At 44.8% G+C, this 19,489-nt stretch overlaps 1 long non-coding RNA gene across 9 annotated transcripts in view; it reads right to left on the reverse strand.

Moving 5' to 3' along the window:
- Positions 1–19,489, reverse strand: part of LOC139278425 (uncharacterized) — a 339,699-nt gene that overhangs the window by 41,290 nt on the left and 278,920 nt on the right. For all 9 annotated transcript variants that reach the window (XR_011596261.1, XR_011596257.1, XR_011596263.1 and 6 more), the window contains one exon: positions 4,426–4,542. This is a non-coding gene — a long non-coding RNA (uncharacterized lncRNA). The remainder of the gene's footprint in view (positions 1–4,425; positions 4,543–19,489) is intronic.

The following is a 19,489-nucleotide window of genomic DNA, read 5'->3' on the forward strand; positions in this document are numbered from 1 at the left end:
TCAGGAAATAAAAACTGAAAATACGCAGGTCAGGCAGCATCTGTAGAGAGCGAGAGCGAGAAAAAAGAGAGAGAGAGAGAGAGAGAGAGAGAGAGAGAGAGAGAGAGAGAGAGAGAAGATAGATAGAGAGAGAAAGAGAGATAACATTCTAATGAAGGGTCATAAACCTGAAACGTTGACTCGGTTTCTCTGACCTGCTGAGTATTTCCACCATTTTCTGTTTTTATTTCAGATTTCCAGCATCCGCAGGATTTTGCTTTGGTTGGAGAGAGTCAGGCGAGATGGAGAGAAAATTGGAGAGGAGGGGTGGTGGGGGAGGGGAGGGGGAAGACGAATTACAAACTTCCCAATGAAACAGCATTTAGCTGCTTCACACATCAGTAATGAAATACAGTATGGGACAAAAGGACAGTGCAGGTTCTGTTAATGACTAAGGGAAAGTGGATATAGTAGTAAGGGTCTGCTCTCAACTTGAGTCAATCCCTCAGCAGCATTCATGTGGGATTAATCACGCAGCCTATAAATTGATCCACTTCATTTCATTTTCTATTCCAGCAACCAAAGCTATTAAAATCTGGGAATGATTCACTACACAGTAATCCATGATTACTTTGATCACTATAGGGCAATTTAGATAGCTGCTTGTGAATGTATTCAACAAATTACAATTCAAGGCCAGAGACACACGTGCCTGACAAAAACCAATATCAGACCCTTGAATCATCAGTCCACAAGATGACTCGAGGTCAAAGATTTCTTTTCATCTATTCATTGGAGCTCTAAGTGCTAGACCTATTTCCTGTTGGAGCCTTTCAAAACTTCTTTCCCCAAACTGAGTCACGGCATTCATACCTTTGACCTAATTCCTTGCTCATTCTTTCTAACGGAATCCATCGCCCTCCATCTCAGTCACACCTGTCGGACACAATCACTCATTCAACCGACTCAAGATTGGATTTTGCTTTTAAAGTTGCTTTACAAATAACTTTGAATCATGCCAGGTTCTTGTAAGTTCCTACTTGTAAAAAGACCCATCAATCAGGGTTGGGATGGGACAATTTGCTGATGTTCAGGTAGCATACTGTCACAATTCACATCATAATTGCACATAATCTGGTTCCTTTTCTTAAGAATGCAAACCTCTCTGTCCAAGTAAAAATAAATTGTCAGGATTCAGGAGGAACACAAGGGGACTATCAGCACCATCTCAACGCACAAGCTAGCTGCCATGGGTTTTTCAGTCTGATATACGTTAAAAAAAATAATAGTCTAAGAGACAAGTGTTGAATGTAGAGTACAATAATCGCCTCACTGGAATTTTGTTTGCTGTTTTTGTCCAAATGTCAATTTTGCTCGCTGCAGGAAGACATTATGGGTCAGTCCAGCATGGCACCTGCTTGACCACATCACTGATGTTGTCACCATACATCCTGGAGTGGCTCCATGGAAAACTTGAGGTAGTGTGACTTCAGAATGCCCGGGATGCTGTCCGGTCCTGGGGAATCTGCATCTGTAATCGACAGTATGGTTTCCAAGGGTCTTCCCAACTTCAGAGCAGCTTACAGGGCATCTAAAGTCAAAACTTCCACTGATCCCCCAGACAAGGCAACTTGGACCTCAAAATGGGTCCCCCTTCAGATCAGCTATGATCTCATTGAATGGTGGAGCAGTCTCGAGGGGCTGTATGGCCTACTCCTGCTCCTAGTTCTTATGTTCTTCCTGGGACTGGCACGAGAGCACGCCCAAGAGCCTCCACAGGAATGAAAGGGTTCCATGACCTCTGACCAGCCAGCCCTGGTTGGGGACACACATTTCTCAACCAGCAGCATGCTGTCCCGAGGCCAGGCAGCTCAGCAGGGATGGCTCCCATGGTTTTCAGTGGAGCCACTGTGGGATGCACAAGGTTGCGGTTAGTGATGCCACTGACTAGGCTAGCAGGGAGGTCAAATTTCAGGGCGTGAATGGAGGCGAGAGAATTGCTGACTTTACAAAATGGACAAAACAAAATGATGACCATGGCACATACTTTGTAAAATAGGGAAGCATTTTGAATTTTCATTTAAAAAACACCGAGATTTCTCTAGCCCTTCAATCAGCCAGCCATTAGATTCAAGAGAGAAGTCACCAGTTGAATGCAGTATTAGTGTTATTTTTAAGAGGAGCCTGATGCAAGGCTAAGTTTCTTCAAAATTATGTCTTCCATCTCTGCCTTGTGAAAGGTGCTTAATCAACCATCAGATCCTTGCGGTGCAAGGAAGCAGGGCTCAGCTTCCTGCAGCGAAGACATTGTGGCATTTTCATCCCGTTACTGTGTTCAACCACAAATCCCAGTTGGAGGGCTGCAGGATGTTGATTTGAATGGCTTTTCTCCAAAGCAAAGAACCCCACACACCATAAACTGAGGAGAACAATCAAGTAATGCAGAAGCAGAAAGTAGGGCCGTTGATAAAAGTGAAACAATTGTGAAGTTCTGCCACTTATCCCAATTGATGTTCCCCCTCAGCACGGATCAGATTGGTTCCCCAGTCTGCTTCTCACTCACTCTCGTTCCCAATGATCACGTGTCCAAAGCTTTGGAGTAGCACAAGTCAAAATGCTTTGAAAGCTCTGAATCTTGCCTGTTGCATCTCGAGTTCGAAGGCTGAAATGATCTTTGCTGCAGTCTGTTCACCCACCCCCCCCGACCGATGAGAGTAGGAAAATGGGGTAAATTAACCACTTTTCATCTCAAAAACTGTTCCAACATGCGATTCAAGTGGCAGAACCTCCATGAGCTGAACTTCACTTAAAACATAAATTTTAACTAAAATTTCAACTGAATTTTACTTCAGTAATCACAAATTATTAATTATCCAACTAGCCGACGTAAATAATTGGTCTGAGGCAACTTTCCTATTTCCCTACAGAGAAGTTGCAGCCCTCGATTCAGACCTGCTACCCGACTGTGGTTCAAAGAATGATGTGTGGAGAGTCGAACATGTGAACATACGAACAATGACAGACAGGTAAAGACCATCTGGTACATCAAGCCTGTCCCACACAATTGCGATTTAACTTGCGTATCACAACATATACACGCCACCCTACCCGAGACCAGCAGTCACTTGTATTCCCACATTACAACAGTGACTACACTCCAAAAGTACTTCATTGGCTGTAAAGCGCTTTGAGATGTCCGGTGGTCATGAAAGGCGCTATATAAATCTAAGTTTATTTTTTTCTTTTGTGCCACCACCATGTGCAGCCCACTAGAACTCTGAAAGCAAGGTTCCCTGCCAAACCACTCACAGTACAGCCTATGCTGGGAATCAAACAAAGCTGCTCCTAGCCTCGCCATCCCCACATACACCCTGCTGTAGCTCAAATAGCAGTGTGCTTTACCATACCAGGCCACCAGCCTGAGGGGGCTTTAAAAAGGAATTATCTCAGTCCCACCACTCGGAAACTAAATATAACCCAAATTCAGACACACTGCAATAAAAGCAGCAGTTTCCCCCCCGCCCCCCCCCCCCCCACCCCGTCCCCTCGCTTTGGTACAAGAAGTTTATTTATATTGGATAAAGATTAATGGTTTTTCACAAAGTGAGCACGCAAGTGCCATTTCAAATCAGGACTGCCTTACAGCATTTAACAATGGAAGGTCGTGGCCCAGCATTTAACAGCAGCAGGGTCGGGGCCCTGGAGAGGCGCAACAGAGCTGGTCTCCAGTCGTCTTGGTCAATCCTTGCCACTGGACCAAGATCTAGCTGTGTCAAGCCCGTGTGGTGGCTGGTGTGCAACGGTCACCTCACGTTAAAAAAATGCACGCACAGGCATCTTCCACCCCTTTAAGATGTAACTCATTGTAACACCTGTGAGCCCATCTTTCTTTGGTGTGAAGAGCATTGTTCTCGTTACGAGGGACTGCCTAGTAGAGACTCCCAAAGCAAGCGCTCTACTCGGAACTCCTTCACGGCAAACAAGCCAAAGGTGGGCAGAGGAAACGTTACAAGGACACCCTCAAAGCCTCCCCGATAAGGTGCAACATCCCCACTGACACCTGGGAGTCCCTGGCCAAAGACCGCCCTGAGTGGAGGAAGTGCATCCGGGAGGGCGCTGAGCACCTCGAGTCTCGTCGCCGAGAGCATGCAGAAATCAAGCGCAGGCAGCGGAAAGAGCGTGCGGCAAACCAGTCCCACCCACCCTTTCCCTCAACGACTATCTGCCCCACCTGTGACAGGGACTGTGGTTCTTGTATTGGACTGTTCAGTCATCTAAAGACTCATTTTAAGAGTGGAAGCACGTCTTCCTCGATTCCGAGGGACTGCCTATTATGATGAGTAGTAGTAATAATACGTGGAAGTTTTAGACCATCACTTATCTGGTTTCCAACACTGCTGTAATCGATTGTCCGCAGGACAGTGAATAAAATCGGGAGTCACTCACCCGCTCTTTGTTGGATAGCCAAAAAGACATTGGCCTATCGCTCGGGCACACCTGCACTCCCATTTTGGATTTGCTGGCACAAGTTCCACTCGGCATTCTCTCCGTGAACAGGACAGCCTGGAACGAGAAAAGGGAATCAGAGAATTCACCAAGGCAACGTAGAAAAAGTGCCCTCAAGATATTTACATTTTAATGCTCGTAGATCGATCCAGGACAGACAACGCGCGATTATATATTTGTTTGTGTTAAAACTTTCTCAACCAGGAGAACGATCTTAAGTGCTCAGTATGCACGTGTTTTATGGAAGCAACAGTTGGAGAGTTGAGCAGTAATATCACAATGTCCTAAATAATTGAGTGCACTGGTAGGAACCCTGCAGGAGGCTCTGCAAACAAAACTGCACTTCGGTTTTGAAATACTAAAAGACCTGCTGACTTGTCTCTTGGTTATTTGCCACATACTTCTAAATAGTACCAAGCTTGTGCTGTTGTACAAGCCTTGCCTCCTGTAACACCCAGGGGTTCAGAGCAGTGGTTTTCAACCCGAAACCGTGTAAAGGGGGGGGGGGGCCCTTGAAAATACAGATAATCACCCAGGCACCCCCTGAAAATCTCGATACACTCCAGGGGATTTCCTCTGCTTAACTTCTGAAACACTGCAACAGTAAGCCAAAAGAAAATAGCACTATTGTTGCAGAAAACGTGTTTTATGAACATACAGCAGAAAAGCAGAGGAATTAGATGGCCTCTCGGACCCCTTTCAGAATCCCCAGGCACGAAGATTTATTGCAAGCAAATGTGTAAAAGATTTATGCACATCCGTAAAGTATCAGGGAAGTCTTGGGTGGTGAATTTTTGTTCAAGGCACTCCTACAGCCTATTCAAACAAATAAAACACCGATGAAACATGGCTTGATGCAGCACTCCAAGTAGGTGACATGCTTGGCTCTGGTTCAGCTACCAAGCCAATCGAAGGTCACAGCCGCCGTAGCAGTCAGTCAATGGCGATGCACTAGGTCACCTCCCAGTCACATCAACAGATCAGGTACGGAGGCTGCACAGGACACGCCTCCGTTGAGATAAAACATTTGCACCATGAAACTCCTTTCCTTTCTTTCCCGAACCCAAGCTTTCATTCACCTTTGTGAACATTTATCTAGTACTAATATACTGGATTCTTAAAACATACACGGTAAGCATACTGTTGCATAATTTCTGCATAAACTCGACACAATCCAAATGATCTGGCAGCACACGTCTGTAGCTTGTTGTTTCATGCAGTGAATTTGAGACTACGGGAATAAAAATTACCATTAAGTTACAGAAGCAGAATTCAACGACCAGATCGAATGCTCTGTAAGCAGCACAAACATTTGGCACAAAGTTCGAGAGGTGCACCAACATGTGTTACTCACCTCACAGATACACACATACACTGTGCTGACTTTGAGTGTTAAGAAATGTAATAAAAATGGCTTTGGGAAGTTAGAATCACGAATACTGGCCTGCGCCAATACAAATATCATTGGCTGATGTGGAACTGCTATCTGGAAGGTTATTGGTTAAAGAGACAAGGCACGGCATAGGCTGCAGTTACCCACTCAACTCGCTCGTGTCTTAACAGTAAACCCTGCTTGGTAACAGGCACAGCGACGGCTGAGATATTAATTAACCAATGGTCGGTCAGTCCTCTTTAGAACCCGTCTTTCTTATTCCTGCTAAGCTGCAAATACAGCATCCTTCCGCCTCGCTGTGTTAAAACCAAGACCGATCGCACTGTTTCTTACGCCAACTCATTCTTTCCCGAGGGTCCCGAAATGCCGTGAGACGATGCTGTCCCAATGCTGATGGTCCCCCATCATTTCAGCACTGTAATGCGTGCACCGATGCTCACAGGTTTGTAGAGCTGTTGAGTTGGGAGTGGCTTAGTCAGTCACGTGATGTTCACAAAACTCAATAAAACCCCAGCCAGTTGGTTCGGGAGAATCCACAACAACACAGGTGGCCGAACGCAAGTGGATGAACTGGTAATCTGTAGTTTGATTGCTGAACCTTCGCTAATAAACCAGCCAGTTTTTAACAGCAATGTGTTGCTATGAATTCTTAAGCAAAGAACCCATGAAGCAAATACATCACAAGCAGCAGTCCCAAGGCAGTACCCCACGACCATTTTTCTCAAGGACACTATGGCGTTCACGTCTAGAGACCGCGCTGCTGTAAGTGACTGGGACTGATTATACGCACATGGGGCTAGAGTTTCCCTAACCTGTTTTTCTGGCGCCTTCACCCGAGGTGCGCCACTTTAGTCCGCCTCCAAGCGGGCCGAAAAAAAGACGTCCATATTCTGGCTGCTTCCCAGTCTCTCCTCGCTGGTGGCGCAGCGTGGCCCAGCGGATTGGGGCGGAGCCACCGGAACCTCTGCACATGCGCGCTAGAGTCTGCGCGCATGTGCAGTAAGCTCCTGGCAGGTCGAATCTGTGAGTACGCGCTGCAAGCTGTGTGGGAGGGGCCCGAAGCACACCGACCCTAGCCCTGGCCGAATGGGCTCCCTCATCGGCAGCCCGCTGCATTCCCTAAGGTAGGACTTCTATTTTGTGTGTGTTATTTACTGATTGATTTTAGTGCTTTAGGTGCAGGGTTCCTTCTATTTTTTTTTATTTTTTTTATTTGTTATTTATTGATTACTTATTACTTTGGTCTTGGTACTTTAGGTGCCGGGTTCTTTCTACTTTATTTGTTAATGAATTGCTCATTACTTTGTGTGCTTTGTTTGGTGCTTTAAATGTAGTTACTTGCGCCGATTCCTTAACTCTAGGTAAGGTTTTTCTGTGTGGACAGAAGTGGCAACATACGCTGGCCAAAGTTAGTTTGGAGCAACTATTTGCTGGCCAAATGCCTAAATCAGGGGTAAGTGGCTGGGAACGCCCCCTTTTGGAAAAAAAAAACTAACTCACTTACACTGGTGCAAATTAAATGGCCAGAATTGCAACTAAAAAGATAGTCCAGAAAAATCAAGCTGCTCCCAAAAAAAAGCAACTCCTGGGGAAACTTGGGACCATCATTTCTATTATATAACTGCTGGAGAAATCCCCCTGCTTTTGTCGGGAGACTTTGCTGTAGTTTCAGTCATGAGTTCTGCTTGCTGTAGTGCGTAGAGACTCTTTATATAGACTCTGTTGAGTAAATAGACAGCTTACTATAGTGCACTGTTTGAACAAACTGTTTGCTGAGTAAAAAGACTTGGCTGTAAAGTCGACTGTTTGCTGTGAGCCCTGCCCCAATGCCCACACTGCCTCCCACTCCTAGAAACTTACAGTTGCTCGCCGGCCGACAAAGAGCTATCCAGCCTAATCTCACTTTTCCAGCACTAGGTCTGTAGCTCTGTAGGTTACGGCACTTCAAGTGCACATCCAAGCACCTTTTTAAAATGTGGAGAGGGTTTCTGCCTCTACCATCCTTTCAGGCAGCGAGTTCCAGACTCCCACTACCCTCTGGGTGAAAGCATTTCCCCTCTAAACACAAGAACATTGTTGGCTGACAGTGGTGTCAATAATCACTTCATTTTAAAAACATTTGTGAATTTGCTCTTTTCACTAAGGGAACACAGGGCAAGAACCAGAGTCTCTGATGCTCTGCTCTCTTTGACTTCACTGAGGTATTGGGGATAGATGGAGCATGCAATACTACATTTAGCAATTTGGAGGATTGACTCATTCCTGCTTCACCATTATAATGCTAATCAAGAGCTGAACACACATCCTGTACTGAAAAGTTCTTATATCTCAGTGCAAGGTTCTAGGAAACATACATTAAAATACTGATTCATTTTTATAATAAATGTCAAATTGGAATACACAGATTAATCATAATCTGTACGACAACGTTCTCTTTTAGAGCAACACGATCCTTGCAATGTGCTGGGGATTTCCCCCCTGCCTACTCCAATTCGGTTTGAGTGCAGAAAATGTTGAGCACTCAAGTTTACATCCTAACCGAGGCTAATTATAGTACTCGCATTAACTTTTGACAAATTAAAATAGCACAATAACTAGCTGCAGGTTTTACTCTATTCCAACTCCCATGCCCATCTTCTTTCAATTACATTTCATCCCAATCAATACAAAAAATTATTCAAATATTCCCACAAATACTTGGAATCAGATGATCTTGAAAGTGCAAGTGTAAGAGCTTAAGAACGACAGCTGTCTCTCGCCAAGTCCAGCTGCAAAGTCATCCTCTGAAAATGTAAACTCTGACGCCCCAACTCTTCCCCGCAAACAACATAAAGTTAGAAGGGAGTGGGAAAGTCCCTTAAGAAAGAGGAAGGAAAGTCTAGTGGGAGTATTTTCTGATCATAGTACTCCCCCAGCTCTAAGAAAAAAAAAATCTCATACCTGTAATGTATTTGCTTCATGGGTTCTTTGCTTAAGAATTCATAGCAACACATTGTTATAAACCAACTGGTGCTTAATAGTAAAGGTTTAACAATCACACTACACATTACCAGTTCATCCACTAGGCTCACAACTGCATACCTCATCGTGGATGACCTAGACCCAACTGGCTGGGGTTTTATTGAGCCTTGTGAACATCACGTCACTGGCTAAGTCACTCACAATGCAACAGCTCTACAACTATTTTGTTGCACCTGTAAAAACAAATGTCAATCAAATGCCCCCTTATTAAAGGGACACTAAAACTGACATTAAACAAATTAAACTTTGGTTGCCGGGGGTGATGATGCACTCCAGTCCCTCCGGCGCCCACCTCTTGCAGAAGGCCGCGAGCGTACCGGTGGACACCGGGTGCTCCATCTCCAGGGAGCAACAGCTCTACAAACCTGTGAGCATACTCAGAGGTGCATACATTACAATACCGACGACCAGTTTTGAAATGCTGTTGATTTGCTGCTAATATGGTCCTCCTCAGCCCGTCCCCGATGGTACATGCAGGGTGTGACTCATATCCCAGAGCTGCTCCACTCACTGCAATGGAGCTCAAATTCACAACAACCTGGAGATGCCCAATCCTGGGAAAGCGCATTACTGGAAGGGAACTATTGCACAATTCAGTGTGCAACTCCAGATCAGCACCCAGACTAGCAGAGTCCTGCCCAGTCTTAAAAATGGAGCTGCTCCAGGGTGGAGGCAGCTCATCCTTGCAACATTTTTTTTTTTTTAAATTTGCTCACGGGATTTGGGCGTTGCTGGCAAGGCCGGCATTTTTTGCCCATCCCTAATTGCCCGAGAACGTGGTGATGAGCCGCTTTCTTCAACTGCTGCAGCCTGTGTGGTGAAGGGACTCCAACAGTGCTGACTTTGTTGTAGCGGTTTGATACAATTGAGTAGGCTTACTACAGCATTTCAGAGGGCATTTAAGAGTTAGCCACACTGCCTTGGGTCTGGAGTCACATTTAAAGATAGAAAGAAAAAGATTTATATAGCGCCTTTCACGTCCACCAGGCATCTCAAAGCTCTTTACAGCCATTGAAGTACTTTTTGGGAGTGTGGTCACGGTTGTAATGTAGGAAACGCGGCAGCCAATTTACGCACAGCAAACACCCACAAACAAATGGGATAATCAACAGATAATCTGTTTTTGTCATGTTGATTGAGGGATAAATATATTGGCCAGGATACCGGGGATAACTCCGCTGCTCCTCTTCGAAGATAGGCCAGACCGGGTAAGGACAGCAGATTTCCTTCTCTAAAAAGGACTTAAGTGAACCAGTTGGGTTTTTCCGACAATCCGGTAGTTTCACGGTCACCATTAGTGACACTAGATTTTTAATTCCAGCTATTTAATTCACTGAATTTAAACTCCCCCGGCTTCCGTGGTGGGATTTGAACTCACGTCTCCAGATTATTAAGTCCAGGCCTCTGGATTACGAGCCCAGTGACATAACCACTATGCTACATGCCACAGAACAGGAGGTAGAAGGCAACCCAATGTGTGTCAGATCTACAGGAAATCAGAAGTAAAACATTTTAACAGGCTATTTTCATCAGGGCAGATGCTTCCAATAAAGAGAGCTCCCTGGGACCATGCATCCCTCCTCATGTCAGTACCAGTGAGGGGCCCAGAATGACAGTCATATAATTAAGCACTTGTTGACTTGATGGGCCCAAGTTTCCACATGATTTGCGCCTGATTTTTTAGGAGCAACTGGTGGAGAACGGACTATCTTAGAAATCGCAATTCTCCACGTTTTTTTTTCTGTAGTTCTAGTCAGGTAGAACAGTTCTACTATGGAACAGAATTTTTTCTTCAAAAGGGGGCGTGTCCGGCCACTGACGCCTGATTTGAAAGTTTCCACAGTGAAAACGTACTCCAAACTAAAGTAGAATGGAGCAAGTGAAGATTTTTGTAGAACTGAAAAAACCTGTTCTACACATTAAAAAATCAGGCGCAGGTTACAAATTAGGCGTCCAGAACGAGGTGGGGGGGGGGGGGGAGGGAAGTCATTAAATTCTATAATAAATCCTTATTTATACTTATACAAATAAATCCAACCTGAATAAACATTTATAAGCAAAGAAAAGATTAAATAAACCATCTTCCTACCTGTGTGAAAGTGCTTCAGGCAGGCCTTTCGGGACCGAAGGCTGAACGGGCCGGCCCGAGACTTCGGGCAGGGCCCGTCCCCAGCACCAGATTTACAGGTAGGTGGCGTTGGGTTGGGTCGGGGAGGTTCGGTTCGGTGGGGGGGGGGGGCGGAGGAGAGAGAGAGAGAGAGAGAGAGAGAGAGGGAGAGGGAGAGGGAGAGGGAGAGGGAGAGGGAGAGGGAGAGGGGAGAGGGAGAGGGAGAGGGAGAGGGAGAGAGAGAGGGAGGGAGGGAGATCAGGTCGGATCCAATCCGGGAGCGTGAGTCGGGTCGGGTCCAGTGGGGGAGGCGGGGAGCGGGAACAGGAGCTCGGGTCGGGTCAGTCGGGGAGGTGGGGGGGGGGGGGGGGGGGGGAAGAGCAGGAGCTGGCCGTGGGAGGAGCCTTATTCACGCAGCCCCAGTGAGGCCATTGGGCCAGGGCTAGGGGCTGCGTGCTTCGGGCCCCTCCCACACAGTTCGCCCGCCTGGAGCTACTGCACTTGTGTGCCCACTGTAACGCGCATGTGCAGAGGTCCCGGCACTGTTTTCAGCGCAGGGACCTGGCTCTGCCCCCCCACAGCTCGTGCTGGCTGCGCCGAGGGCCAGAGGACCTGCAAGTAGGTGGAGAATACCGAGGATTTTTTTTAGGCGCACTTTGTGGCGCGAAAAACGGGCGTCCAGGTCGGGACTGCGCCATTCTAGGCGCGTGTGGAAACTTGGGCCCAATGTGTTGGGCATGGGATGGGGAACAAGGTACCCCTTCAAGAAGGTCTGGATTCCTGGCCTCATTTCAGCATAGTGAGGCCAGCGCAAACCTTCGATGTTTTCTACTGACCCTCATCATTATTCACAAATATATGCTGTTTAAATATTAGTGCTCAATGTGATAATGGAGCCAACCAACAGAACTCATAACCTAATAGAGACAGCCCAGCACTGCTGTGGACACAGTGCACAGACAGGTTGCAGGATTTCAATTCCTATACTGCGATCTCCGGCTATGCAAGTGCCAGGTTTCAGCAGTGTTATCAAAGTGAAAGTACAGAGTCAATGTTCACTGTAGCCTCCAAGGAATGGTATTAACAATGAGAGGGCAAGGGAATCTAGTGGGTTTTCACCAAATTAATAATGTTCAGCTGAAGAGTACCGATTGGTTCTCTCGGCCAGCTAGAGAGGTGATGTGAGAGTAGTAAAGGGAAATTTTCTGCAAGTATTTGTGAATACATTGCAAATACAACTATGCCAATCATAGTTACCAGGACTCTGGTTAAGCTCATTTCTGCCTCTCATGCCACGTGTAGGTTTGTCCATCATTCATGCCCCCTTTAGTAAAAAGGTGACAATCATAGAATCATAGAATGGTTATCGCACAGTAGGCAGCCATTCGGCTTCTTGAACCCATGCCAGCTCTCTGCCAGAGTACTTCAGCTAGTCCCCCTCCTTCCCCACAGCCCTGCAATTTATTTTTCCTTCAGCTATTTATTCTGACATGTATTTACCAAAAAATAAAACATTGGGTGTCAAGACTGTTGAGTTCAAGAATGTGAAATCAACTTCAGTCAGCTCATAACTGTTGGTCAGGAGAATACCAGAGAGTCATATTTTATGAAGAATTTACCCCATCGGAACCTGTCACATCCCAGAATAACCCATCTGCTGGATTGGAACTCAATCCAGGAAACCAAAGGATAGTGTGCTAACCTGCAGTACCACCCAGTCCACATTCCGAAGTGAAAATAGTCATAACTACGATTGTATTGGCAATATGTCCATATCACACACCCTGCTTACTAGAATGGACCAAGTATTCTACCAAAAAAAAACCCGAACTTGGGAAGGTTCAAACTTTCTCCTTTATATACTGTTGATCATCCACCATAAAAAAATAATTTAGGAGATATGGAGTACATAAATTCATTGGCAATGATAACAAAGTGGTTAAGTCACTGGACCAGTAATCCAGAGGCCTGCACTATTGATCCAGAGACGCGAGTTCAAATCCCACCACGGCAGCTGGGGAATTTAAATTCAGTTAATTAAATAAATCTGGAATAAAAAGCTGGCATCAATAATGGTGACCATGAAACTATCGGATTGTCGTAAAAACCCACCAAGTTCACTAATATCCTTCAGGGAAGGAAATCTGCCGCACTTACCCGGTCTGGCCTATATCCAACTCCAGACCCACAGCAATGTGGTTGACTCTTAACTGCCCTCGGAAATAGCCTAGCAATCCACTCAGCTGTATTCGAGAAGGCGCTCACCACCACCCCATCGAGTGCAATTAGGGATGGGCAATAAATGCTGGTCATTCCAGCGACGGCCACATCCTGTGAATGAATTAAAAACAAATAAAATCCCACATGAAAAGTGGCCAAGTTTAATCTAGCTCAAAAAGCCAATGTTTAATGTTGCTGATAATGTGTATGGAAGGTACAAATGATAGATTCTTATGATAAACTGGAGTAGGGTATTGCCACACCTTATGTTCAGCAAACAGAAACATAACCTTTGATCTATTGACAAATACTTGTTTACCAACAGCCGCCAGCGCCTACCCACCTGGTATCACTGCTGTACTTTTGCGTTATGACTGTACCAGTTCCATATTTCGAACAGATGTCACTGCCTAGGGTCAACAAATGCAACCTTTCACTGTCATTTCAGTCACGCAGGTTTTAACGAGACTCCCTTTAATTAATGACTGCCAAAGCTTACTGATAGAACTTACCATGGGAAACTGTACAGAGCAAGTATCAACCAAGGCTGACACTTGAACTCTGGTCATTCTCTCGCTCAAGAGACGACGACAAATGTTTTGTGACCGTGGACTGAAAAGATCAAATTATAATTAGACGCGAGGCCAAAATCAGGAAAATGGCCACGTTCATCGACCCAGGACCTGAAAACAACCAACCAATGGAAGGTTGAACATTCAAACCCATTGCAAAACCATACCCAGAGATATTTTGAACCAAATATTCATGGAAGAAATATCCTGCAAAGGCTGCTATTGGGATTCTTGTGCCCACAGTATCTGATATAAAGTATTTTTAAATGGGAGCCTAGGGATTCCAAATATTTGAGATGCCAGAACTGCAGCGAATCATAATTTCCATAATATTTGCATAGCAAATTCTTTGCAATTAATTTGATGATACAAGCCCCATTAAGGCAGCTGAGTAGAAAGGACAAAGGAGCTATAAATAATGTAACACCACACTGACTTCACTCCTCGAGTCGCTATTCTAATAAGTAAACAGTTACGAGGTCTTCCACACATTTTCAGTGCCAAAGAGAAGCGGCAGGTTCCACAAACAGCTCCTTTCTTTATCATTTATTGCGGTATTAAGATTAGAATAACGCAACGAGCCACCTCCACCCTCAACATAAGCTAGTGCACAACCGAATGGAAGGTCCTTCAAAGATCTGAAGGCTTAGCGACGTGTGCAAGACCAGAAGACAATCCTGCTTCCTGTTTGGCACCTTGCGTGCCCAAAGTTCAAAGGGAAAAGGAGGGGCTCCTACCATATGGTGTCGTCACCAATAAACGCAGCTCGATCTAACTGGACAATGCAAAGTGTTTTCTCGGCATTCTATTACCGTCTGTCCTCAATTCAAAATCGATTCATTTGAATAATGCTATTTTTTTTTTTTAATTTTACATTTTATTTGATATCCAATTTTAATTCCATTGCTTAAATTGAATTACTGCATAATTCATTTTAAGCAGCAGAAAATCGACGTTGAATTAACAACTTGTATTTCTATAGCACCTTTTAATGTAGTAAAAGGTCCCAAGATGCTTCACAGGAACAATGAACAAAATTTGACACCGAGACACAAAAGGAGTTATTAGGGCAGGTGAGGGTCAGAGAGGTTGGTTTTAAAGAACATCCTAGAGGAAAAGAACAGTAGACTGCATTCAGCAATACTGACTTAATGCAACAGTCCAAACTAATACAACAGGTTTGCGAACTGCCCGAGGAACAAAAGACTTTCGCTTATAGAAAACCTGAATAAATAAATCACCGCCCAGTCTAGTTAAAACAAAAAAACTCCCATGTGGGCGAGGTTTACACAAGGCTTATGAGAGAGAGTAATTGGACAAGAAATAAATGGCTTTTACTAAACTGATCAAAATGAGCCCGCCACTTGCTGGAAGTTACACGATGCAGCATCAGCTAATGTGCGTGCCTGTAATGACTTTGTCCACTATTTTAACAGAAAGCCTTTCATTTATATAGCGCCTTTCACCACCTTGGGATATCCCAAAACATTTTACAGCCTACTTTTGGAGTGTAGTCTCTGTTGTAAGGTAGGAAATACAGCAGCCAATTTGCACACAGCAAGCTCCCATAAAACAGCAGTGTGATAATGACCAGATAACCCATTTAAATAGTGATCATGGTAACTTTACAAAAGGTGTGTTTGAATGCTAAAACTGCACTGCAATTTCTAGGCTAATTCAAGCTAATACGATGTAACTTTGAACTTATTGCAATCAAAAGCTGAAAGACACAGTGCAGTGTGCTGTATGATTCATCACTTGACAAATTAATAAAGACAGAAACATAGGCCCCAAGTTTCCACATGATTTGCTCCTGATTTTTTTTTATTTTTTTATAAAGGAGCAACTGGTGTAGAACGGAGTATCTTAGAAATCGGAATTCTCCACATTTAGTTTGCTCCAGTTCTAGTCAGGTCGAACAGTTTCACTTTGGAACAGAATTTTTTTTTCCAAAAGGGGGTGTGTCCGGCCACTTACACCTGATTTCAAAGTTTCGTGAGTGAAAACTTACTCCAAACTAACTTAGAATGGAGTAAGTGAAGATTTTTGTATGCTTGAAAAAACCTTGTCTACACTTTAAAAAATCAGGCGCAGGTTACAAATTAGGCGTAGGGAACGAGGTGGCGGGGGGGGGGGGGGGAGGGAGGGGAAGGGAAGTCATTAAATTCTACAATCAATCCTTAGTTATACTTATACAAATATTATACAAATAAATCCAACCTGAATAAAAATTTATAAGCAAAGAAAAGATTAAATAAACCATGTTCCTCCCTGTGTGAAAGTGCTTCAGGCAGGCCTTTCATGTTGGAGACAGGCAGCGGTGTGGCGTCAGTGTCTCGACGGCAGCGGCAGCAAGCTTCGAGCTGAGCTGCAGTGCTTGAGGCAGGCCTTCATTCTCTTCGTGGCTGGCCGCGAAGAAGCAGCACCAGACGGACCCGAGGCCATTCGGCCATGAGATAGCAGCGGCGTCAGTGGCTGGCCAGCAGCCGAAGAATCAACGCAGGACACACGCAGGTCATGAAGGTTCTTGAGGCCATTCGGCCACGCTTTAGGGGCGGCGTCAGAATCTGGCCGGCAGCCAAAGAATCAGCAGCAGAAGGACGTAAGGCCATTCGGCCATAGGATATCAGCGCGTCAGTGGCTGGCCGGCAGCCGAAGATACAGCAGCAGCCTTCGAGTTGTGAGGGGGACTGAGGCCATTTGGACAGGGAGAGGCAGCCACATCGACAGTTTCATATTTAAATTTGCAGAATGGGTGCTGCATTGTCAACACCACGTATTATTGCAAAGTTGAATTGGCACTCTTATTTCTCCAAACACAGTCCTTAATTTGTATGCACCAATGCAGCACCGGTTCTGCAAGTTTAGCAGTGAAAAGCTGAACTCACTGATTTCAGCAGGTGATTTATTCAGCAGTGCTGCTAAAAGTACTCCCTCACACACAGAAGTATCAAAAAAAATTAAATTACAAGCCTTTGCAGGGGTCCAAGAAACAAATCTTCACTTTTTCTGCAGTATTTTTAAAAATGGCCGAGTGCCAATGTTTGTGTGAGACTACGCGTGCGCACTCGCTCCAACGCGCACGCGCAGGGTTGCCGGCACCACAAAGGCTAATTTAAATTGTACCCTCCCGCTGCTACTTAGAAAATCGGCGCGAGTGTTAGGCTCCGCCCCCTGCTGCGAAGAGCGCGCCGCGCCAATCAGATATCGAGCTCCAAGGAGCTCGAGAATATCGGACTTTTTTTTAGGCGCAGTTTTCAGAGCGAAAAACAGGCGCCCAGCTCGGAGGTGCACCGTTTTTGCCGCGGCACGAAACTTGGGGCCCTCGAAGATAGGTAGAACAATTCTGTTACATTCATTACCCTGGGGAGGGCAGCACAGGAACAAAAACTCCAGCAACCAATTCACCGACAATGTTAATTTATGAACTGACCGTGTCAGAGCAGCTCTGCTTTAATGAGATCTTGCAATCTGAGTAAACCGAAACTACTAGGGTTCTGTCTCCCGTCTTTCTTCGATTGCTGCTTCATTTTCTTGAGCCCTGCGGTCTCAAGTTTCATTGAGTCAGTTTGCAGACTCCATCTGTTCCCGCTCGTAACAAGTGCGCCACTTCCAACTGCCCACAAAACGATCTGCATTTCAGAGACGAGGGGCAGCTGAGGCTGTGACTTCCCCAGTGTGGCATGCACTAACCGCCAGCACATCAGACAGCTTCCCTTTTTCGGCTTCTGCAAATTCAAAAGCAACTTTTCCAACTACGTGAATGAATGCAATTTCACTATTGGGGCATTACCTCAGAGTTGAAGAAACCTTCCAGAACACCTGCGTTTAGCCGCATGAATTGCAGATGTTGAAGTGACTGTACAGGATATGAGCAGCAGTATCCTTACTCTTCACACGTCTTTTGTACAGGTCTATATCTGTTATATATATTTTTATCTCATAATTCTCCTGTGAAGTGCCTTTGAACATTTCACTACATTAAAGGCACTATATAAATACAAGTGAGTGTTATATACACATATTCATGCACACAATTATATATTATTCGCACAGCAAAAGGAAATTCACTCAATTCACAAAAATAACTTTTAATCCATAAAAAACTTATTGTTCTTCATCCTGCATATAATCCACTTATAAAAATTAAACTGGATCCATTTTGTTATTATCTATGTTGCTAATACAAACATCATGGACACTTAGCACCAGAGTTGCCCATTCCATTTAGACTTGCAAATGAATTCCAGCTCTCCATAGATCTACATACAGACAATACTGTTAAAGACCAATCTGGTAAATGTAGGCAAATTGGAAGGAAAGTCTCGTGACAACAAGCCTTTCCTTATATGATATTGCGTGTAGCCGAGTTAGAAAAATAGGAGCTGGTTAGAGAGGAGACAGCTATTTAAATCAATGTATCATTGGCATCACCAGAACTGCTCACTGACCAGGTTTACACCAAGATTTCAGTGTGGTAATGTCAAAGAGCACAGTACAAAAGTTTACTCTTAATTCAAAGTCAATTGTCTGATCATTTAAACTTTTTCAAACTGTAAATGTTCATTTTGCCGTTATTTACACGTTGTAATTCAAATTATTAGGTGATTAATTTTTTTTTTTTTTTTTTTAAGCACAATGAGTTGAAATCATTATTGGACTGCACTTCGGTTAATAGACCTAGAGTGTAATGTTAAAAGTACAACGCTTTCTCCCCCTCCAAAAATATCAGAATGCTCTAATTATTTTGCTACTGGTTCCAGCACTGGCTCCAATAGTGTATACAATATACAGAAAAAGAACAGTCGGCTACATTTGCATCCAACTGACAAGCCATTACATTTCATCCCGAGGAGGATGAATAACAATCCAAATTAGGATTAGATGAAAGATCATAGCCAGATTCCCCAACCTCTGGTTATTTCATCATTTCCTTTACGATAAGGTCCGCATTTTGTTCACTGATCGATAAAATCCTGCAGCGTAGATTCGGCATTGGTTATCATTTTCTGCTCGTGCTTCTTGTACCTAGGTACCCTGGACTCCAAACTTGGATAGTGTGAAGCAGAAACCACTTACGTGTCCAGAGCTTGCCGTCATTGGCATTGTTTGGCCAACTATCCTGGTGTGCCAAAATAAAACCGGGAGGTGGAAGCCTGCCAATTTCCCAATCTCCAGCTCACCGCAGCCCCAATTTCCCGCCCAACACTTGGCGGAGGTGCTTTGCCAGATAATTCCCAATCAACACTGAAGTTCAAGCACAAACACATTGGGTACAGACTGGGATTTAAGCCAAGCAACGTAATTGTGCTGCAATTCAAATTTTAAACACAAGAATGGAACAACCGGGTTTTCTTTTTAAGATCAGCAAAAAGTATTAGATGAACAGCACCCAGGCATATTGAAACACTTACCGTTGCGCTCTCCTGCACCATGTATCAAAGCAGCCGCAGGAGCTTATGTGCAGCCTCTGCAAATATTACTCAATTACTTCCTGGAACGCATATGGGAGTGGCCCAGGTATGGTGCTCCCTTCCACTTTGCCTGGTGAATAAGCATCTGGCTTCCACTCGCTGCCTCCCACGCTGTGAAGCAGCTACGATCGCAAGCGCAGCAAGTGAGGGAGACTCGGAGCTGCGTCCTATCACGCCACGATACGGTGCTTTGATCCTTCGAACTCCTATTAATGCA

This window comes from Pristiophorus japonicus, chromosome 13 (assembly GCF_044704955.1).
Source record: "Pristiophorus japonicus isolate sPriJap1 chromosome 13, sPriJap1.hap1, whole genome shotgun sequence".
Taxonomy (NCBI): domain Eukaryota; kingdom Metazoa; phylum Chordata; class Chondrichthyes; family Pristiophoridae; genus Pristiophorus; species Pristiophorus japonicus.